Source organism: Dipodomys merriami, unplaced genomic scaffold (assembly GCF_024711535.1).
Source record: "Dipodomys merriami isolate MVZ:Mamm:240054 unplaced genomic scaffold, mDipMer1.0.p SCAF_14, whole genome shotgun sequence".
Lineage (NCBI taxonomy): Eukaryota > Metazoa > Chordata > Mammalia > Rodentia > Heteromyidae > Dipodomys > Dipodomys merriami.
In genome coordinates, this window is record NW_027202715.1 from 7,705,332 (window position 1) to 7,732,042 (window position 26,711).

General features: G+C 52.7%; 1 protein-coding gene across 6 annotated transcripts in view; it reads left to right on the top strand.

Moving 5' to 3' along the window:
* Positions 1–26,711, top strand: part of Zmiz1 (zinc finger MIZ-type containing 1) — a 226,944-nt gene that overhangs the window by 73,110 nt on the left and 127,123 nt on the right. For 5 of the 6 annotated variants that reach the window (XM_070020702.1, XM_070020701.1, XM_070020700.1 and 2 more), the window contains one exon: positions 14,662–14,741. The gene's annotated coding sequence lies outside the window, so the exon portion shown is untranslated. Of the gene's footprint in view, positions 1–14,661; positions 14,742–24,819; positions 24,837–26,711 lie in introns of those variants that run through there. The other variant, XM_070020707.1, reaches the window with a different exon arrangement.

Genomic DNA, 26,711 nt, shown 5'->3' on the forward strand with positions numbered 1-26,711 from the left:
GGAAGGAAAACACCAGATAGGGGGCTGGGCTGGGCTGGGTATAAAAACCACCCCTGCCCCCCCCCTGCCAATTCTGTCCCTCCCATCCCCACCTCTGCTCCCTTTCCACCTCTCATGTCTCTGACACATGCAGAAAGCAGAAAAAAAAAAGTGTTTGGAAAGAGTGTTCTTTTGGGTGATGAAAGGCAGCTGGTCATTTGTCCTTCAGAGACACCGAAACCTGAGCTGGCCAAGCCCAGCCCTACTCTGCTGGACATGGCTACCTGACCTACAGTGAGTGGCCGTGTGTGTGTGTGTGTATGTGTGTGTGTGTGTGTGTGTGTGTGTGTGTGTGTGTGTGTGTGTGTGTTGTGTACTTGTGCTTGGTTGGGGTCAAGGAAACCTTAACTATCACATGTCTACTTTATTTCCCTATTTGTAAGCAGTTCAGGCCGGCTGTAGCCAGGAGGTGGTGACGAGAACCAGGGACAGGGGCCACATTGCTGTGGGACTCCTGGGCTACACTGTTAGCGGGGACCTTGAGCCAGGTCCCAGAGTTCTTGGCTCCTGGATTTGGTGTGGTAAGCTGAGTTGTGGCCATATTCTGATCTTGTGTTTACCTGGATCTCTAATCTCCTCTGGCTTTGTTGGCCCAGGATAGAACAGAGAGTAGTCCCAGTCCTCTAAATCAGAAAAAAAAAGGCCTCTCTGACCAGGAGAAGCTCCCAAAGGGATCACGCTTGCCAGATCCAGGGACACGTATGCCCATACCCACTGTGTGTTCTAGCCTCTGTTGTGTACAGCAGAAGCTTAGTGGAGCCCCATATCTGTGATTTTTCCTTCCTGTAGGGTGGCAGACCATCTCCCATAACAAAAACCTGTGCTATTAACCTGTCATGTCCACATCCCACCACACAGGACGGGTTCGTAAAGCCCCAGCATGGGTCCAGGGCTCAAGGAGAGGAGAGAGATGCTATTGGGTCCCTCATGGAGGGAGCAGGTGTTTCTAGCTGTCTGTGGAGAGGTCTCCTTCCTCCAGGGAGGTTAGAGCCGGTGCTTTTAAAAAACAGAACTGTGCGTACACATGAGCAGAGCACACAGGCCCTGAGCTCCAGACTGCTGGGAGTATCTTCAAGCCCACCTGGACAGAAAAGCAGCAAGAGGGATGGCAGTACCAGAATCACCATAAGTGGGGCCTCTGTGGCCTTGTGGAGTGCATCCCAGGTGTAGAGGGAGAAGCAGGGGTGTAATGGCTCCGTGGGGAGGCATGCCCTCCCCCCCTTTGCTGCCCTCACTCCTTCACTTAACTAATCATTGCTGGTAATCTCATCCATGCTGGGCCTGTGTTCAGGAAGACGGATGTCCCTGTCTCTAGAGATGCTCAATGCCAAATATCCAATGAACAATATCCCAGAAGGCTGAGGGGCTAGCGGGAGTGAGGCCGGGAAAGGAGATCAGCATACAGCTGACCTCACCACTGCTCTGGGCTCTGGAGAGGCTGAGACCTAAGACACATAAGTAATGAATGCTAATGGGTCCCTCTCAGCCTTTCCAGACCTATTGGGGTAAGACTGAGAGGTGCAGTATTCAACCTAGAGGAGGCCCATCTGAGCTCAAGGCCATTTTGTCAGGGCTAGGAATACCTCTGGCTGTAAAGGGATATGCCAGTGGCCAAGAGGTGATGCCTACCAGCCATTCTGCCACCCACATCCAGATCCAAGAGTTTGCAACCTAGGCTGTAGTTCTAGACTTGGCTTGTGCACCCCACAAGGGATGGGGGGGCGGTGCTTTCTAATGTCCAATCATCTTGTAGCTCTTCCTTCTTGTGCCCTAGCTTCCCACCTGATTGACCTCTGACCTCTGTTTTCTGCCCTGCCGGACTGGGGAACCACACAATATGGTCCTTTAGCATCTGACCCAGGTCCTTCCAAGCAGGTTTCTGAGGAGCCCCCAGCAGAGCTGGGACAATCTGAGCAAGGCCACCTGTCCTGTCCTGGCAGCCTGGGTATAGCTTGCCCAAACTTAGCCCTTCCACCTTCCCAGGATTCCCTGGGGCCAGGAGCATCTGGTGGGTTCATCTTCTATTTGATTCTGTTCTCTCTGTTGGGGATGCCACGCCAGCTACAGTGTGTGATCATAAGGAGGTCTGCCTTGGGTGGGAGCTGCCTCACCTTTCCCTCTTCTTTTCTCTGGCCTCTGAGAAATGACGGCACCGGGGTTGGAGGGAGCATGACCTGAATGGCAGAGCTGATTCCCAAAGGCCCTGTCCAGCCATGTCTGAAGTAGTGTGTGCAGGAGAGGCCTCATCCTGTAAAACAAATGGTTAGAGGCCTGGAGGTCACAGCAGACTTGTCTCCACCCCTCCAGCCCAGTCCCCCTCCCCCTGAAAACACTGATACTTCTGAGCCCCACCCTTTCTGGGGCCTGGTGGAGCCAGTGGGACTGGAAGTTTGGGGCTGGCTAAAGGAAGGGCCTGGGCCAGGAATGAGGCAAAACTCAGCCTGGCCCTTCTCTAAGGCCACGAGTGCACAGGTCATTGCTCCCTGTGAGGGAGTCTTGCCCAGGCATCGCCTCTTTCCATTTGAGCTTCCTGAGGGTGGCGCTGCTTCCATTCCTGTGGGAGTCACCACCAGGAATCCTGTCCTCTTGAGACAGGAAGACTCCCCCTCCCCCCCCCCCCACACCCGGGCTCCAGGCTGCCCTGCTCCTGCCCTGCCCTGCCCTGCCCCACTCCTGGGGACATCTCTTGGGCCAGAGCTATGAGCCCACACCCAGTTCTTACCCCAGAGGCTGATGACAGAACTTCTGTGACAGTCACCAACTTCAAGGGCCCTAGTAGAACAGTCTCTGAGGGGCAGCTCTGGGAACTTGGGAGCCCAGGTTCTTGGCACAGGATCCCCCCACCCCACCCGGGGAAGTCACTGGGTCACTGTGAGACTTATCCTTAGAAAGCTAAGGGAGAGACGGAGACTGCCAGCAAGTAGCATCCTGGGGGATGAAGGGTTTGGGGTAGGATGAATTCATGTTCCTCTCAGAACCCCCTCTACATCTCTGTAGGTTGGGAAGAGCCCTTCCGTATTCCTATCTCCCTCAAGCCAGCAGATGGAGTATGTCTGGGCTATCTGTCCTGCTCAGACAGTTGAACCAGGTCAGTGAACCTATGGGCAGGAGCCAGGGAGGGGGGCATTGCAGAACCTCCCAACCCCGTCCTCCTCCTCCTCCTCTTGAGAGGTGCTCTTAAACTTGATCCTACCTCCCCAAGCTGGCAGCCACCAGCCCACCCCAGCTCAGGATGTGCAGAATTGCACTGTAAGATGACAACTGGGTTCTCTAGGGACTGAGGGCAGGCTCAGGATCCCAAGGTAAAGGGGATACAAGTTACTGGGATTTCAGATAAATTAAGACAGACTAAGGCCCACCTTGAGCTTATGAACCAGCTGGAAGCTCCTTTCCCTTGGGCATCTGATTCCCTCCCCGTGGTGCAGTGACAGCTTGGAGGCCTGTGACCTTGGATCATCTGCCCCTGAGTCTCAGGGTATACCTCTTGGTCAGGTGATCTCCACACAGTCATTGCCATGCAATGGGAAACACTGGAGATTTGGGAGATAAAGCCTAAGTTTCTGAGCCAGACTGAGGTGATCAGGAGCTTTCCTGGCATCAGGATTGGCACAAGCAAAGGTCTAGAGGAAGGTCTGGACATATTTTGGGGAAAGGTTACAGGCCGTAGTCTGTGGGAGCCCCTGGATGCTCCTTTGTTTTGTTTTGTTTTGTTTTGGCCACTACTGGGCTTTAAATATAGGGCCTGGGCACACCGTCCCTTAGCTTTTTTTTTTTTTGCTCAAGGCTGGAGCTTTACCACGTAAGCCACAGTTCAACTTTTTGCTGGTTAATTGGAGATCATAATCTAATGGGTATTCTTGCCCTTGCTGGCTTCAAACCATAATCCTCAGGTATCAGCCTCCTGAGTAGCTAGAATTACAGTCGTGAGCTATTGTCTTGCAGCAATAACTTTTGAGTCGTGGACACAGGAGGAATAAATTCTTGGGGAGAAGAGCTGTCAGTGAGCATCTGGCACAAGCTTGAATCCAAAGGAGTCACACAATGAAGTTGGCCGGTTTAGGTGCCAACACCAAGGGCCCAAGCCAGCCTTAGTTTCTCCTGTGGACTAGGGTGGACAAAAGCCAATGCTGACACCATGCCCCAACCTCTTCCTCTGGGTGTCTCTGTGTCTTGCTCAGCCCTGGGTGGGGCCCACTACTCCTTCTCTGTGGCTTTCTGGTCCTCAGTGGGAGGAGCCTCTGGAGGCTGTAGTGGGCCAAGCCATACAGCCTGGGTGGGGGCCCTGGCAGTGGGTGGAGTCACGGGATGGGTGGCCGTGAGTCAGGAATTGCTGAGCCTGTGCGTCATTTGGCTGTGTGCGTCCCCAGCCTGTCTGCCTCATCTCTCCCGCCCACATCTGGACCTGTGGGCTGCTTCACCAGGGGATGGTGCTCTGTTTCCAAGAGCTTAAAACCCAGGCCAGGGAAGCCTGGAAACCCAGGTCTGCATCCTAGGCCCTCCCAACTTCAAGTGGACCTCTTCCCTCTCCTTGATGGAAGGGTGATGGTGGGGCAGGCCAGCAGCTCTCAGCTCTGGCCCCTAGGTGAGATATAGGGTAGCTTTCAAAGGTAACCCGTCCCACATCAGTTAAGTCAGATTCTTGAGTGGGGCCTGCAGCCAGGCTGGGAACCTGGGGTCTGTGTGGCTTTGGGTAGGCTGCTCTCTCTCTACACCTCCCCCAAGTTTCAGGAGAAGGCACCAATAGCACTGTGCAGAACCCAGCTCTTCTATTTTCTAATAGGAACCGGGAACTTGGTATTTCTGAGCCTCAGTTTCTCTCCTGTACAATAGAGATAATATTGCCTACTTTACAGAATTGCTTTGAGGACAAAATGGACTCACAGTGAACTCCCATGGAGATAGAAACTATTGATTAGAGTGAGACCTGAGACAAGCATCCTAAGTACTGTGCTAGTGCCAGCATCTCAGTCTGCGATCAGGGCTGGGCTCATATCACTCTGAGGTTGAGTGTTGCAGCACATCCTGGTAATCCCTGAACTCAGGTGGCAGAGACAGGAGGGTGGAAAAGTCAAGACTAGCCCTACAAAGTTAATGAGATCCTATTTCAAACACAATAAGGACAAAATGACTGGGAATGTAGCTCAGTGACAAAGCAATTGTTTAGCCTATACAAAGGCCTGTGTTCAATCCTTAGCATCCCCCCACTCTACACCCCTCCCCCCACAAAAAAAGAGCTGGGCACCAGTGGCTCATACCTGTAAAACTAGCTACTCCTAAGATCTGAGGATTGGAGTTCAAAGCTAGCCCAGGCAGGAAAGTCTATGAGACTTTTAATATCCAATTAACAACAACAACAAAAGGATAGAAGTGGAGCCAGAGCTCAAGTGGTAGAGTGCTAGCCTTGAGTGAAAAAGCCAAGGGACAGTCTCTAGGCCCTAAGTTAAGCTCTAGGACTGACACACATGCGCGCGTGCACACACACACACACACACACACACACACATGCACACACATGCACACACGCACACACACACACAGAGGAAAGAAAAAGAAAACTACCTAAGACCAGGAAATTGATAAAGAACAGAAGTTTAGTTGGCCCATATGCCTGTACCTGCTGGTCATTGATACAGTGGAGGGCATCACATGGTGAGGCAGGCCCCTGTGCCAGCTCAGATCTCTCTTCTCTTCTTATAAACCACTAATATCAATACAGGGGCCTCACCCTCATGACCTCATCTCATCCCAGTCACCTCTGGAAGGCCTCACCTCCAGATCCCCTTATCTGGTTTCTAACACACCAGCTTTAGGGGTACCAACACAGAACATCACCTCCAGCATCCATGCTGGAATCCAGGACAGAAGGAAAAGGAAGCCTTGCCCACCACGGGGCTGGTCTTGGAAGGGGAGGGTGTCACTTCTCTGAGAAGTCAACCAAATTGCCGGGCAGAGAGCCATTCTTTCTGAAAGAAGAAGGGAGGGTATCTTAGGACTGTGCTGGTGGCCTGAGCTGGTGTGTCTCTGGGACTCCCAGGCAGCACCAGCAGTGCCCAGAGCAGCCTGGGGACCTCCGCACTGCCCATCACTCTGCTCATCCTGGGGCCAGTGGACAGCAATGAGGAGGAGACCTCAGGGATGGGCAGCACCTAGCCTAGATCAGGGAGGTGGCAGCGCGCAAAGGGACCCCCTCCTGGTAGAAACTGAGCTAGAAGTGCGTTGGGGCATGCTGGGGAGCATGATGCACTCCAACAGCTCCTGAGCCCCCCAGCCACCCCTGGGGAAGGGGCTGCTCATGGGCCGTGTAAGCGGCAGGAGATCCGGTGCCTGGGAAGCCTAAGGGCCTGAGCACGCCTCCACCCCAGTCTCACAGTCAGACCGTTCTTCTCCCTCTTCATTACCCCACTGGGGAAACAGAGGCAGGAAGAGGTCTCCTGGCTTGTGAGCAGTGGAGTGAGGATTCTGTCCAGGCCTGGGTGACATTAGAGCCCTGTGCTCCGCGGCACCACCTCCTGCTAGCAAGAACAGTGCTTGGCTTTGTCTTGCATTTATAAATCTGGGCCTCAGCCATCACTTCAGACTGGCCGGGCACACATGTGGGCAGCATCCCAGAGGGAGGCCTGGCTGGGGAGCGTGACTGCCTGGGGCTGGCCCTCGCCCCAAGAAGGGGTCATTGGGAACACTCGGTGCTTGGCTGTTATGGTGCCTGTGCCCTTCAGCCTCTTGACCTTCCTGCATTAGCTATGGGTGTGACGTTGCCTCATCTAGAAAGCCTGCAGAACTCCCCTGTGGGTCAGAATTGTACATTTGAGCTCCTCAATCCCTCGTGTGTGTGTGTGTGTGTGTGTGTGTGTGCACGCGTGTGTGTGTGTGTGTGTGTGTGTGTGTGTGTGTGTGTGTGTGTGTGTGTGTGTGTGTGTGTGTGTGTGTGTGTGTGTGTGTGTGTGTGTGTGTGTGTGTGTGTGTGTGTGTGTGTTCTGGGCCTTGAACTCAAGGCCTGAGCACTATCTCTGAGCTTTTTTGCTTAAAGCTAGCACTCTACTACTTGAGCCATACCGCTACTTCTGGCTTTTTGGTGGTTAATTGAAGATATGAGTCTCATGGACTTTACTGCCTGGGCTGGCTTTGAACCATGATCCTCAGATCTCAACCTCCTGAGTAGGTAGGATTACAGGCATGAGCCACCAGAGCCTGGCCTGTCCCATGTCCAACAGCTGTGATAACCTGGGTTTCAGACCCAGCTGTCCCACACTTTCTGTAAGAGGACTGGCTTGGCCTCAGAAGATTCTGCAGAGAGCCTGTGCCATGCTCTTTTAATGCTACATGCAGGGAGGAGGAGGAGGACATCCCAGAGATGGGGAGACCACCCCAGATGAACAGTTGTGGGGGGGTGGCAGAGTGGTTGGAGGCAGGAGACCAAACTTCAATGTATGCCCTTCCCATTGGGAGAAGCAAGTGCTTGACATTTCCCAAGGCCCTAGACTGGCACCTTTCTCATTGGCGACCCTCTGAGAAGGATCATGGCCCTCAGAAAGCAGGGAGGCCTGATGGAATGATGGGTATGACAGGGAGCATCTGCCACAGAGTTTGCACGTGAGGCTGCTTCTGTAAAGAGGCAAGTGGGTCCAGGAGCCAGTGACTCACACCTGTCATCCTAGCTCCTCAAGAGTCTGAGCTCTGAAGGTCCTGGTTCAAATCCAGCCCAGGCTGGAAAGTCTGTGAGACTCTTATCTCAAATAAAACTACCAAAAAGCCCGAAGTATAGTGCTAGCCCTGAGCAGATGAAGCTCAGGGACAACACCCATGCCTTGAGTTCTAGCCCTAGGACCAGCACGTGCGCGCGCGCACGCACGCACGCATGCACGCACGCATGCACGCACACACACACACACACACACACACACACACACACACACACAAAGCCAACAACTGAGGGAGATGGAACTACCCTATTCTTGTGGCAGCAAGTGGTTCTGATACTGGGCCTGCTTGTGGGTCAGCCCAGAAAGGGTGTGGCCTTTGTACCTATGGTAGAGTCCAGAGCCTTCTCCCAGGCATCTGCCCCTGAAGCCAACCTAAACAGCAGCACTGGTGGCACAGCCCCTGTGCCCAGTCTGTCTGTGCTAGTGTGACTCAGCTAAGACCTTGAAAAGTTCTTCAACTTTGAGAGCAGGTTGTGTATAGTCCCCATCTTACAGAAGAGGAAGGACCAGCTTGTACCTTCTTTGGAGGAGAAATTGTTCACTCGATGATCTCGCATGAGTGGGCCCCATGCCAGACTCATGGGCCTCTGTGCGTAGGAAGTGTTGGTAAAAGCAGGCAGAGGGCTTTGGGAAGAAGGTGAAACTCCATCCATCATCATTTCCTAGACAAGGATATGATGCTGACAACAGGAGGAGAGCCAGTCTCCCACCAGGGACTGAGTTCAAATCTTAGTGTTTCCATGGATCTCTTTGGATAGGTCTTTTCCTCTCTCTGGCCTCATTCCATCTCTGTTCAAGCCCCTCACCAAGAGGCTAGAGGGCTTGGACAGGAGACGGCCTGACAGATCTGTGCACCCTTGGCCAGTACGCGTCTGAGAGGTGGGATGGGTGGAGTCATCCGATGTGGGACCTGGATGATGTGCAGAGAGAGCAAGGACTTACTTTCTTAGCACTCCGAGGTGAAGGTTTCTTTGGAGGTATCACTCCAGGGTGGCCTTTCAGATGTGGTGGCTCAGGGGTGGGCAGAATGATGTCTTTGCATGGGCTCCTGCTGTCCTGCCACCTACGGCTCTGCCCTCGGTCCTGCACACTTGCCTGCTTGGCCTCTGGGCCTGGGCCAGGGGAGAAGGCATCCTACCAAGAAGCCTACCCAAGGTGTACCCCATGCCCTCTCTCTGCTCCAGTCCCAACAGGACACACCTTCCTGCCCTCTCTCCCACACTTCCCAGTCCAGTCCTGAGCTTCCTGCCTCAGAGTCTGAGGGCTGAACTCTCCTACTCTGGCCCTCCTTTCCTTCCTTTGGCAAGCCATTGGGTGTTAAAAGAAGGGGAGGGGAGAGGAAAGAAGGGGAAGGTAGGGACAGGAAAAGGGAGGGAAGGGAAAGGTAAGGAAAGGAAAAGAAAAGAAAGGAAAGGGAAAGGAAAAAGGAAACGGGGCTCCTAGTGGTTGGTTTATAGCTTCCATTTTGAGAATGAGAAAGAAAGAAGAAAAGCAAAAACATATCAATTCAGACAAATTTCCTGCAGGAAAGCAATATAAAAGTGCCCAGCTGATGTGGTAATATTGCCCAAAAAGAAATGTACTCTTTACCTGACTTATATAACTCTAACCCCTCTGTACATCACCTTTATAATAATAATAATAAATAATAATAATAAATGTTTCATGAGAGAACTCAGTCTCAGAAAGGCATGGAGCCCATACCTTTCTCCAGCACCCCTCTTTGGGTCCCTCCCTGCTGGCTAGTCTAGAGTGTAGCCCAAGTTTTCATGGACACGGAAGCTTAGTAGTCTAGGCTCCCTTCCACAGGCAATCATGAAGTCCCCTGTCAGCTTGGGTGTGACTGCCTTGAGCCTCTCAGCTCTACCAGGCCTGCCCTTCCCTGGCCTGGGATTGCCACCACAGCTGGTCATCCAGCTGCTGCTGCCTGCCCCCTGTCCCAGATCCTTGTGTCATTGACAGCAAGAGAAGAAGGCCAAAGCACCAGGGGCTTGTTGTCCATCAGGGCAGGGCCTGATTAGCTGGGCTTCTCTAGGCTGGACGAAGAGTTCTCTGAGGACATGGAGATGGACAGGGTACCTGATCTAAGGGCACTTGCTGGTTCTCAGGCAGCTCTGCCCAGGAGTCCTCTGGACCCCAAGCCACCAGCGTGCTAAGCCTCACAGGCTCAGCAAGGCCACCCGCACGTGCTGCTGTGTGTGGGGAAAGATTCAGAGGACCTGTGTCCTCCCCTGAGCACTTGGAGCTGCCCACACTCCCAGGTGTGTCTCTGCCATTCCTGGAATGTGAATGACCAGGTCCCTGTCTTTGGAACCGAAGAGATAGCCAGGTTGTAATGAAACAAAAGGAAAGAAGAGAACCCACCAGAAGGAAGTTCAGGAAAAGAAAGATCTGTAGAAAAGACTCTCAGGGGCCTGGGCACAGAGGGATGGACAGGGATCTTCAGTGGAGTGTGGGGTGGGTGACACCGCCACTTGTGCTGTAGATAAGGGAGTCTTGGGGCAGGCCTCTGGTCTCTGCTGGGTGGGGATTGTACTGAGGCTGGAGTGAGGAATGCAGAGGGTATTGGGGGACAATGGGGCTGGCAAATGGGAGATTCTCCCTATGGTGGCAGGCTGGGTGGCTCAGAGAGAGAGAGAGAGAGAGAGAGAGAGAGAGAGAGAGAGAGAGAGAGAGAGAGAGAGAGAGAGAGAGAGAGAGAGAGAGAGAGAGAGAGATCAGCTACAGCTGTGAGGGGCCTCCATGGGTACAGGAGAACCCTGAAATCTAAAATACATGAGGGCTCAGGTGGAGTCAGCATAGCCCCCTCCACATACCCCATCCGAGAGTCTAGCTGTGCCCAGTGGCCCATGGGTGGGTAGGCCCATACTTTTCTAACTTTAGCCTGGAACTTCCCTGGAGGGTGAGTGGCTGGGGAGAGGTTGGGGAGGAGGGTTGGCAGTTCTGGCATGTTAGCCACTAGGCCTGGCTCCTCCCTGCCTAGGACCCTGAGTCCAGTCCTTCCCTGGGTCTGGATCCCCAGCCCCCAGCCTAGTGAGGTCAGGGAACACATATTCCAGGAATGCAGGAGGCAGGGCAGCAGCCAATTTGGATAAGGTTTGGATAACCATCAGTGGTAAATATTTGCCTGGCTCCTGCAGCCAGCCCCGGCCTCTACGGGAGGACAGGAGTCTGTTCCTAGGGTCATGTCAGAGGATATATGACCAGATGGGTGGGCTCTAAGCTGAGGAGACCTGGTCCCTTGGAGAGTTGTGATGGGGTCAGAGAGAGGGTAGAGGGTCTGTGGCCTCAGGTCTGAAGTCATCTAGCTCATTTGTAAAATGGAGGGTCAGCACTGGCTGGCCAGCCTGAGCTCAGAGAGAGGCTGAGGGTCAGGATGCCCAGAGCTGGTTCAGGTGAGTTCAGGCAGGAATGAAGCAGGTCTGCTGGGAATGGGTTGTAGTCCTGATCTCTACCTAGCCGATTATGACCTGGAGCAAGTTACCTGCTTCCCCACTGCTGAAAGTTACTTACCATTCAGACTGCTCTGCCTCTACACCTCAGCCCTTACAGCACCCAGTCTTGGGGCACAAATGTGTGTGTGTGTGTGTGTGTGAGAGAGAGAGAGAGAGAGAGAGAGACAGACAGACAGACAGACGGACGGACGAGCATGTGTGAGGAGTGAGATCTGGTAACAGGAGCCCTGAGCCCCAGGCTCAGAGGTGTGCCTGTCTCTGCCCAGCAACCTACACCAGGACCACCTGACCCCTCCACTAGGAGTCCTGCTGGCCAAGGTCCTGCTCTTCCACATCAGGTTGGAGGCTCTCCTAGGGGATTAGTAGCTGGAGGGAAAATGGATCACCCAGCAGTTAACAGCAAAGCCCAGATTCAAGCCTAGCCCTCCATACTCCTTTAACCTGTTCCATACTCTGACCTCACCACAAGGTGGACATACTTCCATCGTGGCTGTGGGATGGTCCTCACCCATGAGCGGTGACATCTTCTGTATGTAAGATTCAGCCTGGTCATTCCAGCAGTTGTGTCCCCTAGTGCCCCAGGCCCTGTTGGACAAGGTGGGCACTGTCCTGCATCCAGCCCCTCCCTGCCCGGGGATGCTTCCCAGATGGACCACCACACTGGGACGGCCTGCCTCACTCGGGCTGCGGCTGCCCAGGCCTGGTCTGTGTCGTGGTCTCAACACCCCCCGCCTCCCATAACCATCATCAGACTGGGAGTTGGGGAGAGCCCTCTGGGCACTGGAGGACCCATCCATGGGGAGCCTAGGCAATGTCAATTTCCACTTTCCCACAGCCCAGGGTGCACCCCTCATGATATAAGGCATCCCCAGACCTGTTCACCTGGTGATCTACCCAGGCTGGAAGTAGCCAGGGACATTTCCCGTCTTCTCTCCCTGATCTCTCCTGGTAACCACCCTCTCTTCCCCCAGGCTGTGAGCTTTAGCAGAGGGCGCCAGTGAGCTGTAAAGAGGACACAATCATGTCCAGCTTGGCCCAGGGTCCTGGCTTCTGAGCCTTCTTCTCTGTGGTGAGGGGCCCTAGCTGCCACTGGCTCCTAGCGGGGCTTCTGAGTAGCACCCACTGCCGGGTGATGCCTGGGTGGCAGCTGAGTGTATATGCTAGCTTCTTATTAGCTGGGTGGTCTCAGGAAGTTAGAGAACCTCTCTGATCTTCCTATGTGAATTGAGGATACAAGTTTCCCTGTAAGTTAAAGGAAATAAATAGCCCAGGCAAGCCTCATACTTCTGTGTTTTCGCAACTGAATGATAAAATTCAGGCAGGTTCACAGTCCCTGAGCAGGGCCTAACCCCTCCTTGTCACTGTGTGACATTGGACAGGTCCCTTCCCCTCTGGTCCTAGTGGCTGGGGTGGCTGGAGGCAGGGAAGTTCATGCATCCCTACTTTGAGCTAGAACACTCTGCGCATAGGACTGGTGGGTGGGGTGACTCCTGCAAGCCTTGATGAGGGCTGGACACACTCACACCCCCCCCCCCCCCCCGAGTGAGCAAGGGCTTTCCGGCTCTGGCTTCTGTCTCAGCTGCCAAAACAATCATTTTCTCTTGGTCAGCGGCTCTGCTGACCAGGCCAGCTTGCCCTTGGGAAAGGTCTGGGCTGTTGGTGGTGGGAGGCAGGAGGCTGAGTACGGTTCATCCCCAACCCATGACCTGTTGCTCGACTCTGGGATGAGGCAGACTCTGCCCTTCCATACCTCAGTTTCCTTCTGTGTGAAAGGGAAGCACTAAACCCAAGGGACATTTGTGTTTTCAAAGCAGTTGGAGGCTGGGCAGGGCCAGGAGGTGGATAGAATGGACACACTCTGCCTGGCTTGAGAGTTTGGGGACCCAGGAATCTGCATTCCGTATGTACTGTGTTCTACAGTCTACATCTCTCTGAGGGAGGGCTCTAATTCCTGCCGCCCCCCAAAGGGAGGAAACTGAGGCAGAGAGTTTAAGAAATGTATCCCAAGCTGGGTGCTGGTGGCTCACACCTATAATCCTAGCTACATAAGAAGCTCAGATTTGGAGACTGAGATTTAAAGACAGCCTGGGCAGGAAAGGCCATGAGACTCTTACAACAAAAAATAAAAATGAAAAAAGCCAGAACTGAAAGTGTGGCTCAAGTGGTAGAGTGCCAGCTGTGGACAAAAAAAAAAAAAAAAGCTAAGGGAGAATGCCCAGGCTCTGAGTTCAAGCCCTAGTACCAGCACACATACACACGTGCACACGCATACGTATTTCAGCCACACACTCACTGAGCAGGTGAAACCAGGATTTGAATGGGTTGCTTGGGTAACTGAGCTCACATCTCTAACACCAGGCCTCAGGAATGCTTTTATTTTATTTTCATTATTTTTTTGCCAGTCCTAGGACTTGAACCTAAGGCCTGGGCACTATCCCCGAGCTGCGTTTGCTCAAAGCTAGCACTCTACCACTTAAGCTACAGCACCTCTTTTGGCCTTTTCTGTTTATGTGGTACCAGGGAATCAAACCCAGGGCTTCATGAATGTATGCTAGGCAAGTACTCTACCACTAAGCCACATTCCCATCTAAAGCTAGACTGGGCTCAGCTATCTGCCTGTTGCCCATCAGCTGCGCATGGAGGGGCCGTCTGTCGTGGGTGTGGAGGCTGGACTGTATGTACTGGACACATCTTCTCCCACTATCACCCGTGGTCTCTGCTGGAAGAGGTTTACAGCTCTGCTAGTGGTACATTAAGGAAATGGGCAAGCCAGGGCCCACCAAGCTGGGTAGTCTTGCTCCTTGTACCCAGCTCCCAGCAAGTCCTGCCTGCTGTCTTAACCCACTGCCCTCTCATAGACCCTGGCACAACCCCTACCAGTCCCTTCCAGGACCTCCTCCCTCAGCAGCCCTTGCCCTTTTCTTTCTGATAGTGTGTGTGTGTGTGTGTGTGTGTGTGTGTGTGTGTGTGTGTGTGTGTGTGTGTGTGTGTGTGTGTGTGTGTGTGTGTGTGTGTGTGTGTGTGTGTGATTGTTGGTACTGGGGCTTAAAACTCAGAGCCTGGGCACTGTCCCTTAGCTTTTTCACTCAAGACTTTGCCACTTGACCCACAACTCTACTTCCAGCTTTTCGATGGTTAATTGGAGATAAGAGTCTCACAGGCTTTTCTGTCTGGGCCAGCTTTGAACCACAGTCTTCAGATTGTCTCCTGAGTAGCTAGGATGGTAGGCGTAAGCCAGTGGTGCTGGCTGAGGCATTATTTTTAGTTTACAATGTTTTGTTCTTTGTTCATCATCTGAGTCCTCTGAAGAAGGACCACTGTAAAGGTTGAGTGAATGTGTGAATGTAGATTGCCTTTATTACTTCATTTCCTTGGATCTTTCCAGCAACCGTGGGAGAGCCCAACCACCGTGGTCAGCCTAGGGGTTCCTGTGAAACTGTCTCACCGGTCATCCTTTCTCATTGCAGGATCATGGGGCTGGAGTGAGGTGACGGGCTGTGAGCTGCTGATCAGCGCGGGGGACACTGGTGACTTGCAGACCGCTGAGGTAGGTATGCAGCTGAGCTGCCTGATGGAGACCCTGTGCCTTGACTCGGGGCTCAGCCCTCATGCGTGGGAGGGTGTGCTGGCCAGCTCTGGAACCTATGTCATTATGCAAATCGATGCTTCCCTCAGCCTTCATCCCGGGGCCTCTCTGGCTTGGCCTTGCTCTGCTTGAGTGGGGCAGAGGATGTGCCAGAACTGAGGGACAGTCCTGGTGCTGCAAGTGCAGTAGCCCTCTCCTCACGAGGTCCTCCCCGCTCGGAACCCTGTGGAGCATGGACCTTGCAGGAAGTGTGGCCTGGGTGAAAGACAACATGATCGCCGGCATGGGTCACAACCAGGCTGAGGTGGCCACTTCCGGGTGCAGATCTTGATTCTGGTATTAGTTCACTGGGACCCTGTACAGTTGGCCTGGGCCTTAACCTATCAAATGGGTGGAGGGGGTGCTCCCATGCCTCAGGGTCTTTTGTCCCAAGGTGCAATGGCCCTAAGGCCAGTCCAGGAGAAAGAGTATCCTTGTTTTGATGTCCAAGGCTTCTCTATGGGGTCCCAGTAAAAGAGTTAGCTGGCTTCATGCAGGCAGGCTCTGGAACAGGAGAGCCAGGCTCCTTTCCCATCCTGGGATGTGACTTGAGCTGCATTGACAGCCAGGCCCTCCTCTAAGAGAAGATGCTGCTGCTGCCGCTGACATTGCTAATGGGGCAGTAGATGCTTAGAAGTCAAGATGTCTAAATGTCACCACTTTTTCCTTGTTTAATAATGCCGGTACTGGGGCTTGAACTCAGGGCTTGATGCTATCCCTTAGCCTTATTTGCTCAAAGCTAGCACTCTACTACTTGAGCTTCACGTCTAGCTTTTTGGTGGTTCATTGGTGATGAGTCTCATTGATAAGAGTCTCATGATCTCTCTCTCTCTCTCTCTCTCTGGACTTAGCTTTTCTATCTGTGAAATAAAATGAAGAACAAGAAGACCAGAAAAGCATATGAGCTGAGTACTTATGGTTCCTAGCCTCTGGGGAAGCGAACATCAGGATTGTGGTTCAAAGCCATCCTATATAGCTTTAAACCACAGTCCTCAGATCTCAGCCTCCTGAGTAGCTATGATTATAGGTGTGAGCCACCCATGCCTAGCCTAACTGCCACAGATTTTTGACCATCAACTCCATAATGCCAGTCATCAGACACCTGAAATAAGGCTTTTCTCCTCAACAGAATCCCTGGAGGAAATTGGCTTTGCCTCATTCTGAAAGGTTACGAAACCTTTTGAGCTGCCCAGAGTGGAGTGGGGATTTGAACCTAGGTCCATAGAAATGAAGCGGTACACGGTGCTTTGGCAAGTATGGGGAGGAGAGGGGAAGGTCAGGCAGCTGAGAGCAACTCCCTTCTTTCTTGCTCAACATTCACCAACACCCCAATACCCTGCCACTGTCTGGAGCCTGAAGCTGGCCCCAGGCTGGCACACATGCTTTCCCAAGGGCCCTGTCAGTGCCCCAACATGGCTCTAGGAACCTCCTGCTAATTGTCAGGTAACCTCTGAAGTTCTCCTTCACGGCAGCTTCTCTTTTCGGATGTTGTTCAAGGTAATTCATTCCCTTTCCAGAAATTGCCAGTGGCGGAGCATTAGGCAGCTGGTAATTAATCATAGGAGCAGCTTTGAGTTTATTCTTTGAAAAAAAAAAAGTGAGGAACAGAAAGCCTTAGTGGGAAAATGTCGGAAAGGAAAAGAAAAGAAACTGCTCTGAGTTAAGGCTGGTAATCAATACTTCTGTGTCCTAGGAAAGACTGGGGTGGGGAGAAGGGGCAGGTGGCCTCTACCTTTCCCTTTCTCCCCAGGGCTGGCAGGTGGTCCCCTCCTGGGGCAGTGTGAGGCTCTGATCTTGGCCAGGCAGCTCCTGTGTGACTCAGGGAAGTCACAATTTCTCTCTGGACTTAGCTTTTCCACCTGTGAAATGGGTGAAGGACAGTAAGACTAGAAAAGCATATGAGACAGGTACTGATGGCCCCTCGTCTCTCAGGAAGCTAAGATCTGAGGATTGTGGTTCAAAGCCAGCCCAAGCAAGAAAGTCCTTAAGATTCTTATCTCCAATTAACAACCAAAAAGCTAAAGTAGAGCTGTGGCTCAAGTGGTAGAGCACTAGCCTTGAGCACAAGAGCTCAGGGACAGCGCCCAGGCTCTAAGTACACACACACACACACACACACACACACACACACACCTAAATCCTATCATCTACAGGCCAACCTGCTGCCCTCTGGCCTGTTTATTCGGCTCCTCCCTCCTGTCTCTTTGGAAGTCCCCCAGATGGCGCCTCCACTCCTAGGTGGCTGTATGTGGCCCGGATGGGACAGTGCCTGGCCCTCCCCAGAGACCTAGACCTGCTGTGCTGGCCACAGGGGATGGGAGGACCTCCTATCTTAGAGAAGGGAGTAGGGGGTCTGTGTCGTAGCAGGGACCCATGGAACCCAGGTATTTCCCAGCAGCACTACTGAAATTCCTGCTATAATTAGAAGTGAGGTGTGTGGGAACTGGCACATGAATCAATACATCAAATGTCCCTCTCCCCTGGGAGAACATAGGATGGGCTTCCAGGGAATAGCCTGCCTGGAGGTGTCAGTGATCTGCTTGCCCTCATGGGGAACTTCCTGGATCCCCGTTCTTGGAAGTGCCTACAATGCACATGGCCAACACAGCCTGGCATGGGAGCCACTGCCACCTGATTGCAGCCTCCTTTCTCGCCTCTGCCAGCACCCTGGCTGCAGTGGTGCTGCCCCTCACCACTCTTTCCCATACTGTAACTTTTGCTCTGCAGGAGGGTGAGTGACTTCCCACCCTCTCCCTTGTCACCCCTTGCCTGACCCCTCCAACACCTGCCTTAAACCATGCCTCCTGTATGAGTGGGACAGCCTCTTCTCTCACCCCCCCACCCCTACCCCTCAGGGTCCATGAGCATCTGCTTCCATCATGCCTAGGTCCAAGCCCACTCTTCCCTTGAAAGTGCTTGTCACATGGCTGCTACATCTCTTCTTAGGGGCCACGCATGGAATGAATGTATGGAGGATGCCCAGAGCATGTGGCTAACCTTCTTCTCCCATTCTACAAGTATTCCAAATCTGTATTAAGACATACATTCATCTTGGCTCCTGACTGTGAAGTGACCAGTGCAGGCTGGGAGAGTCTGGCTTGTTCCTTTTGCAGGTGGGGAAACTGAGTCTTGGAAGGGAAACATGGCCCAGAGAAATGTTAGCAAACAATTGATCTCTCCACTCTCCTACAGTACAGAATTAGGACCTGAGGTCATGAGGGTGGACAGGGATGGCAGGGTCATGGCCAGACTCACTGACTGAACCTCACTGTATAGGGAGGCCCATAAAAAGGGTGGAGTGTGGTAGCTCATACCTGTAATCCTAGCTACTCAGGAGACTGAGAAGTGAAGATCACAGTTCTAAGCCAGCTAAGGCAGGACAGTCCCTGAGACTCTTTGATTAGTTTGTTTGTTGTTGTTTTTCTTTTTTTTGTTGGTCCTGGGGCTTGAACTCTGGACCTAGGTGCTGTCCCTCAGCATTTCAGCTCAAAGCTAGCACTCTTCCACTTGAGCCACAGTGCCATTTCCGTTTTTCTGTGGTTTATTGGAGATAAGAGTCTCTCTGACTTTCCTGCCCGGGCTGGCTTTGAACCATGATCCTCAGATCTCAGGTAGGATTACAGGCATGAGCCACCAGCACCCGGCTGTCCCTGAGACTCTTATCTCCTATTAACTACCAAACAAAACAAACCCAGAAGTAGAGCTTGTACGTGCCGGTACAGGGGTTTGAACTCTGTTTTTAGCTTTTTGGCTCAAAGCTAACACTCTACCACTTGAGCCACAGCTCCATTTTTGCTGATTAACTGGAGATAAAAGCCTTGTGGACTTGCCTGTCTGGGTCGTATTGGAACTGAGATCCTCAGATCTCAGCCTCCTGAGTAACTGCAATTATAGGTTTGAGCCTAATATAGGTTCAATGTGCCAGTTCTTTCTGGGTGTGGCAGGTGCTGTGATAAGGAAGGTTCTAGGCTGTGTGTAAGCTCTGTGAGAAATGTCTTTTGCTACATAGCACATATCTTCCCAGATATCCAGTCCCTCTGTCTGCCCACACACGGGTTTCTCAATTCTGGGCTGTGACCACAGCAGGCGGGAGAGGGGGAATGGGGGAGGGAGGGCAGGGGGCAGGAAGAGGCAGTGACCACTGCCACTGAGGTCTGTCCACCCTGGCTGTTGGGTGGAGCTTTACCACAGAGAATATTCCAGACTTCCCCTAGAGCAGAACTGGAGTAAGAAGTAGAGACCCGTTGGTCCCTGAGCTCCCAGCAGTCTGCCCTCATGCCTGTCTCTTTCTGATTTGGGGACCTGCACCTCTTGCCTCCCAGCTGTTCGGGACCTTCTACCACTTCCCCAGATGTCTTTGGGGACCTCTTCCAGAGCCTGAGGGACCGTCTGTCTCTGCTTCATAAGCTCCATGAAATGCTCCACCTCCATCTGGCTAGTCACAGATTAGTGAATCCGCCTTGCCTGAAACAGTCCTCGCTGGGTGGGACCTGAGTTCTCCTCCTGGCCCCATCCCCATCTAGACTCATCATCCAAGCTATCCATCCAGCCCTCTGCTCCCCATTATCTCCCGTGTGTGTGTGCGCGCGCGCACACACACACACACACACACACACACACACACACACACACACACACACACACACACACACACACACACACACACACACACACACACACACACGCATACGCATTCCTCACCCAGCAGCTGCAGGGTGCCAAGGAGTGAGCCAGGAAGATTTTGATGAACTGGAACCTATAGAACATCTGGAATATTTTTCTGTGTGTAGAAGAAACACATTGAATATTCTTGCATCGTTTAGGCAGCTTGGCCTGTCCCCAGCCATCCTCCAGGAAGGCTGACATTGGTCCTTCTCCCACACATATACCCATGTCTGTGTGTGGCCCCTCCAGCAGATGCTTGGACTTCTCCATTGCTGGGGGACTCCCCACAATTCTGTTCCTCTAAAGATGGAGATGATGAAGGATGTAGTGTGTCAGGGGGTTTACCCATGGGTTTTAGGGACCGGCACCCCCCTCTTTGGCTCCCTTCTGCCCCCTCCTCTGTATGCCCACCTGGAAGGCTGAAATGCAACAAGCCTGTGAGACTCAGACTCATACTGCTCTTAAAACCTCATAATTGCTGGGCACGAGTGGCTCATGCCTGTAATCCTAGCTACTCGGGAGGCTGAGATGTGAGGATGGTGGTTCACAGCCAGCCTGGGCAGCAAAGTTCATGAGACTTATCTCTAATTAGCCACCATAAAGCCAGAAGTGGAGCTGTGGCTCAAGTAGTAAAGTGCTAGCCTTAAGTAAAAAACTAATGGACAGTACCCAGGCCTGAGTTCAAGCCCCAGGACTGGCACCCCCCCCCCCGAAACCAAAAAATATAGACAGATATCCACATGGCCAGGCTCCCTGAAGTAAACTGTGGGTTCCATGCCCATTCCCTCCTGCCACAGAATAGTTGGCTCAGTGGCTACCTGCCAGCCCAAGTCTTAGAGACAGAGAAACTGATTCCTAGGTGTAATGTGCCATTTATCGACCATTCCTTTGGGCTCTTCCAGGGCCTCTGCCCTATGGCTCACAGCTAGGACTTTCCTGTGAGCCAAGCTGGATTGCTCATCTGGGGCTCTGGGAAACAAGATGGAGTAGGAGCATTGTGGGCTCATCTAACTCCTCTGGGAACCTTCTAAGTGTCAGAGACACAGGTTGACAAACTGAGACCAGGTGGGAAAACTGAGGCTCTGAGGAGAGCATGCCTCCCCAGGCCACCGGGAAGACAGTGAGGAGCTCTGTGCACCTCTGGACTCAGGCTGGTGTATGGGCTGTACCTTGCCATGTGTGTCCCTGTGGGTGGTCCACCCAGCATGGGCAGCCCTCCTCCTCAGCCCTGAGCCATCCTTTGCAGCCCCTGGCAAAGGCCTGGGGCCAGCTCAGGACAGGAGCCACTGCCTGCTTTCTGAAAACTGTCCCTTCTTTGATACACACTTTCAGTTTACTTGGGCAGCCCTCTGATGCACACCCCCCCTCAGGCCCTCAGACCCAGACAAGGAGCCCCCCCAAGAGGTTTCCAGGCCTGTGGGTAGTGAGCTCCAGAAATGAAAAGGCTCTCTCACATCTTGCTCCCTCCCACTCCACTCTCAACTGCTCAGGAGAATTAACAGTGAGAGGTGAAAAGGTTGGCCCCATCCTAATGAGACCTTAGAGGCCGCTGAGCCCTGGCAAGTGACAGAGGAGGAATTATTCGGTACTGGGGCCTTGTGCCCCACCTGGGATGATGTCAGGGCTTGGGGCTCTGGGCCTAGGTGGTGCTGTCACTCAAACGTGGGACTCCTCTGACTGCTGCTGGCATCCTGCTTGCCCAGCCAGCCTTGGGTGTGGGGCCGTGTCGGGGTGGCTCTGTGTCCTCCCTGGGCAGGAGCCACAGTCAATACCTGATGCTGGGCCACCTCCTCTGCACAACCCTGCTCTCCCTCCATGCACTCTCCGTCTGCTGTGGTAGGGCCGCAGGACATAGTTCACACCTATTGTTTGTGTGGGTCTATGCTCAGCTCTCGGGAGAGACATGATCTATGTTCCAATGTGGGCTTCATGTAGGGAGCAAGTGCCCAGAAAGCAAGGTGCTGGTGGATCGCGTCTGTAATCCTAGCTACTCAGGAGGCTGAGATTTGAGGATCCTGGTCCCATGCCAGCCTAGGCAGAAAATTCTTTGAGATTCTAGTTAATCACCAAAAGCTAGAAGTGGAGCTGTAGCTCAAGTGAACAGTGTGCTACCCTTGAGCAAAAAAGCCAAGTGAGCATTTGAGGCCTTGAGTTCAAGCCTCAGTACCTCCACCTACCAAAAACAAAAACAAAAGAGGAGGAGGCCTTAGGGAATAGGACACAGGGAAGGTTTCCTGGAGGACTTCCTGGAGCTGTCTGAAAACTTACAGTAAGACTTGCAGGTGAGGCAAGGGGTGGGGGCAAGCAGTGGTGTTTGCAGCAAAGCATCAGTATGTACACACCTGCCCTCCTAGGGCAGAGAGCTGCAGGGACGAGGGGACAGGGCAACAAGTCTGGGAGACAGGGCAGAGCCAAGGGCAACCCAGCCTATTTCATCAGAGCCCCGCATAGCTGGGGCCTGCTCGAGTCACACTCCAGCCCCAGCATAGATCTCTGACAGGCCCAGCGTGGCACCTGACTAGACGAGGCAAAGATGGCCAGGGCCCAGCTGCCGAGCGGTGGCAGCTTCCCTGAGCTGCCTTTGCACATGGCACTTGGTGTGTGTACCACACACCCCCAGCAACTACCCCAGGGCCCCAAGGACAGGAAGAAAGCAGCCCGCTGTGGCACATATGTGCCACTGGAGGGCAGAACACAGCCCAGTGCCCTGCGGTGGTATTCATTAGGATAATTAATAATGATGATGTGTCCTCCTCATCTCTGCCTGACACCCCCAACCCCACCCAAGAGGTGGGCATCAGTCACTTCCAGTTTGTGACTGAGAAGATCAAGGTGCAAATAAGTTAGGGGAGGGTTCGAGCCCTGGACCCTGCTACATTGCTACACTGCTACTCTGATCTAACCTTGGGTCATCCCACCCAACCTTCAGCACAGGCCAGCACAGGCCACACGGAGTCCAGTCACGCCTTTTAGGACACTAAACAGGAGAACACAAAGTCCAAAAAATCATTTCAAGTGGTCCATTATCGATTTCTCTTTACACAGGCCCTTTCTCTATCTTCCCTGCTCTGCACCATCTAATGCTTAGAGTAGATCCTTCCCCTGAACCAGCCAATTGTAACTGAAGTGAAGAATCTGCTAGCCTTTTGGGCTGGGCAGTATGATAATTCAGGTGTTTAAATGGCAATGAGTGTTGGACCAATCAGAGCAGGTAGTGAGACAGATGAAGGACTCCACCAGAATTAAAGGACATTGATGAGCTGACCCAAGTCCTCAGAGTCCTGGTGGCCTCTGGAATATAGGAGATCCAGGAGGTGTCAGTGAAGGTCAAAGAGCCAGAGGACAGCCTGGTGGCCAGGGCACCAGGACAACCTGCTGCTTTGCAAAGTCCATACAGTAATAAGCAAGGGGTTTTGTTGTTGTTGTTTTTGTGGTGTGTGTGTGTGTGTGTGTGTGTGTGTGTGTGTGTGTGTGTGTGTGTGTGTGTGTGTGTGTGTGTGTGTGTGTGTGTGTGTGTGTGTTGATGCTGGGGTTTGAACTCAGAGCCTAGGCACTGTCCCTGCTCAAGGCTAGTATTCTACCACTAGAGTCATAGCTCTGCTTCCCACCTTTTGGTGGTTAATTGGAGATTAGAGTCTCACGGATTTGATCCTTGGATCTCAGCCCCCTGAGTAGGTAGGATGGCAAGCATGAGCCACCAGCACTAGCTGGGCAGGAAGAGAGTTTTGTTTTTTAAGCAATACGTTAGCTATGAAAGAGGGGATTACATTGTGACATTTCCACACATATACAGTGTATTCCTATCAACCCCCCCACACACCCCATCACTAATAAAGAAGACTTCCCCTCAGTTAGCAAACAGCAAGTGACTTGCCTGAAGCTACCTTGCCAGGACTTAAGACTCAGCCCTAAGTCAGTCACTGTTACATTGCTGTGTGGGACATTTGTATGCTGTGTGTTGGAGGAGTCTTAAAGCTAGTTGTGTTAATTAGTACATGCCCCCATTACTATGTATGTATCATCTATTTCAAAAATGAGTAAACTGGCCAGGTGCTGATGGCTCACTCCTGTAATACTGAGATGCAGAGAATCAGAATTCAAAGCAGGCAGGGCAAAAAAGTGTGCTAGATGCTAGCTCCAAAACAACCAACAATAGGCCAAGATGGAGGTATGGCTTAAGTAGTAGAGCACCAGCCAAGTAAGTAGGCAAGCCCAGAGAGTAACAGGTCCTTAGTCTAAACCCTGGTCCTAGCAAAACAAACCAGATGGAGGGAGGAGTGAAGAGAAGAAAGAGAAGCAGAGAAGTTACGTAGCATACTCAAAATCACTCGGCCACTTGGTAGCAAACCAGGATTTGATCTCCAGTCCATCAAACTTTCAACCTTAAGTTCTTGGCCTTGATCCCCGGCACGGGACATCTGGCCTGGGCTTTGCTGGGGCAGAGACCCTGTCCAGCAAGGCGAGTGTGTCCCAGGGCAAGGAAAGGCTGTGAGGAACTGGGTAGCACACTTGGAGCTATGACAAAAGCACGCTCATCCCTGGGCCTAACTGTTGCCTCCAGAGTACAGGGCAGGTAGAGGCAGGGTGAGGGTCAAGGCCCTGCTGCGGGGTCGCACTTCTGTCTGATGGGCAGTAGGAAAGCCAGTGAAGGCTTTGATCTGTAGAAGGAAAGATACTGCCTCATTTCTTACTGAGCTTCCTAGAAATCCCGTATGTCAAAGCCCGGGGCTCAAATGCAGCAGATGGCAGCAGATCTGCTCCCTGAGATACTCAATTGGGGATGGGGGACCCCTTTGTAGCCAAGCTGACCCTTGGCAAGCCTGGCTTTCAAAATCCCAGCCCAGTGAGGGGCAAGGCTTACAGTGTTCATTGGAAATAGGATAGGGTGGGAAAGGGGTAGCATAGAAACCCCCCCCCACGGCCACTCCCCACCCCCCCCCCCACACACAGGAGACCCTGGATGTGTAAGGATGGAGCTGAGGTTGCAACTGTCTCAGCCTCTGTGTCTTAGAGAAAGCTGAGGCCTAGAGCTAGAGAGGAGTTTGTCCAAGTAGGCCCAGGGTCCTTGCAGGAGTGAGTCACAGCTTTAGTATGCACCTGCCCTCCTGGGAACCATCATCCACCCACGTGTCTCTGGCATCCCTCCTCAAGCCTCTCCTCTGAGCATGAGCAGTGGCCAAGGGTGAGTCAGGCAGGAGGGAAACGTGACATGTAGACCACCTGGGCCCACCGGCCTTTGTAAAGCCCAGGAAGTGTGTCCTTGAATAAGGCTTTTTTTTTTTTTTTTTTTTTTGGCAGTCGTGAGTCTCAAACTCTGGGCCTGGGCGCTGTCCCTCGGTTCTTCAGCTCAAGGTAAGCACTCTACCACTTGAGCCACAGCGCCACTTCCACTTTTCTGGGGGTTAATTGGAGATAAGAGTCTCATGGACTTTCTTGCCTGGGCTGGCTTTGAGGTGTGATCCTCAGATCTCAGCCTCCTGAGTAGCTAGGATTACCAGATCTGAGCCACCAGCTCCTGGCTCAGGCTTTTTCTTGATCCTAGACACTGATAGCATGGCACTCACACAGAGACAGATACCATGGTGGCTATAAGTCTCACCCAAGGCACTGGTGGCTCATACCTGTAATCCCAGCTGCTCAGGAGGCTGAGATCTGAGGATCACACCTCAAAGCCAGCCTGGACAGGAAAGCCCAGGAGACCCTTATCTCCAGTTGACCTTCAAAAATGCCAAAAGTGGAACTGTGGCTTCAGTGGTAGTGCTAGCCTTGAGTGAAAAAGCCTAGGCCCTGAGTTCAATTCCTAGTGCCGGACCGAAAAGAGGGAAAAAAAAAAGGTCAAAATTGGGGTATAGAGCTGTTGGTCTGTGACTCGCATCTGCCTGTGCCCACCAGCCCTTCCTGTTTTGCTCCTCTCTGAAGAGTGTGGCTTCCTGTCAGGCCTTCCTTCACTCTCGGGGATGCTTGGATTCTCATCTTGTCTTTCTCATTCTGTCCTATCTGGGCAACAGGACTGCAAAGTACCCTTCTTGAAAGATGCCAGTAGACCTGTTTCTGCCCTGTTTATCTTCCTATTGTGAATCCTGCTCTTTGTCCTTCTGCCTGTTCATTGTCCTTCAAAGCACAGAGAACTCACATCCATAGCCTCTACCCCTCTGGGCTGAACTCAGGGTCCTCCCCACTCCTGAGGGCCACAGCCTTGCTCCCTGTGGGCAGGCTACCAGTACAGCAGTCTGTAGTCAGGTTCAAGCCACCCACCTTCTTAGTTGTGGGTGTTCTCCATGCTATATGGACTGTCTGCAGTGGACCGGGGGGTCCAGCATGGGAGTGGCCCTAGGAGCCTGCCCATCACCCAGTCTGGAAAGTGGCCCTTGTTTGGGGGAACAGGAGTGCCCTGGATGGGAAGAAGCAGAGAGGGGACAGCTCATGAAAAAAAAGCCAACAAGGAATGGATTCTATTGCATGAAAATGTGCTTTTTGTCTAGTGCTAGTGCTCTAAGAGTCCCAGAAAGTGAGGGACAGTACACCAGGGCCACTGTGCAGAGAGCTGGGGCTGGAGGTTGGCATTGATTCAACAAGAACAGGATCCCCACACTGACTGCACCAGCCTGGAAGCTGGAAGGCCAGGCTTGCCACACCTCTCCCCAAGTTGCTGGATAGCAAGTTTTTTGGATGGCTCAGGCAGGGATGACTGCAAACAGCCAATAGCCCAGCCAAGATGCAGGATGGAGGGCAGCGCTTTTGCAACCTTTACTGCGATTTCTGACTCTGTCATTCTAAGCTATGTGAAGCCAGAGGGGTTTTCTCTGGGCCTCAGTTTCCCTTCTTGTAAGATGTAAAGGACAGATCGCTCGTAGGCTTATCCCATGGCTTCCAGGCCTGTCCAGCAGTGGGTATCCAATGTCCCATTTTGCCAGTGGGACAGGGTCAAGAATCTGCCAATCTGGGTTGAAGCCCTTCTTTCTTTGCTAAAAGTCTGGTGATACTTGGATTCTTTTCCTCAGAAGGCCTTCTTTTATATGGAAAGGGGTAGGAACAACTGATACGGCATTCAGGAAGCCAAGGACTAAAGTAGTTGAGGTATTCAGCCGCTAAGTGAGCTGGCATTGGTGGCTCACACCTGAAATCCTAGCTACTCAGGAGGCTGAGATCTGAGGTTCACAGTTTGAAGCCAGCCCAGGCAGAGCAGTCCATGAGAGTTTTATCTTCCAATAACCAGCAAGAATCTGG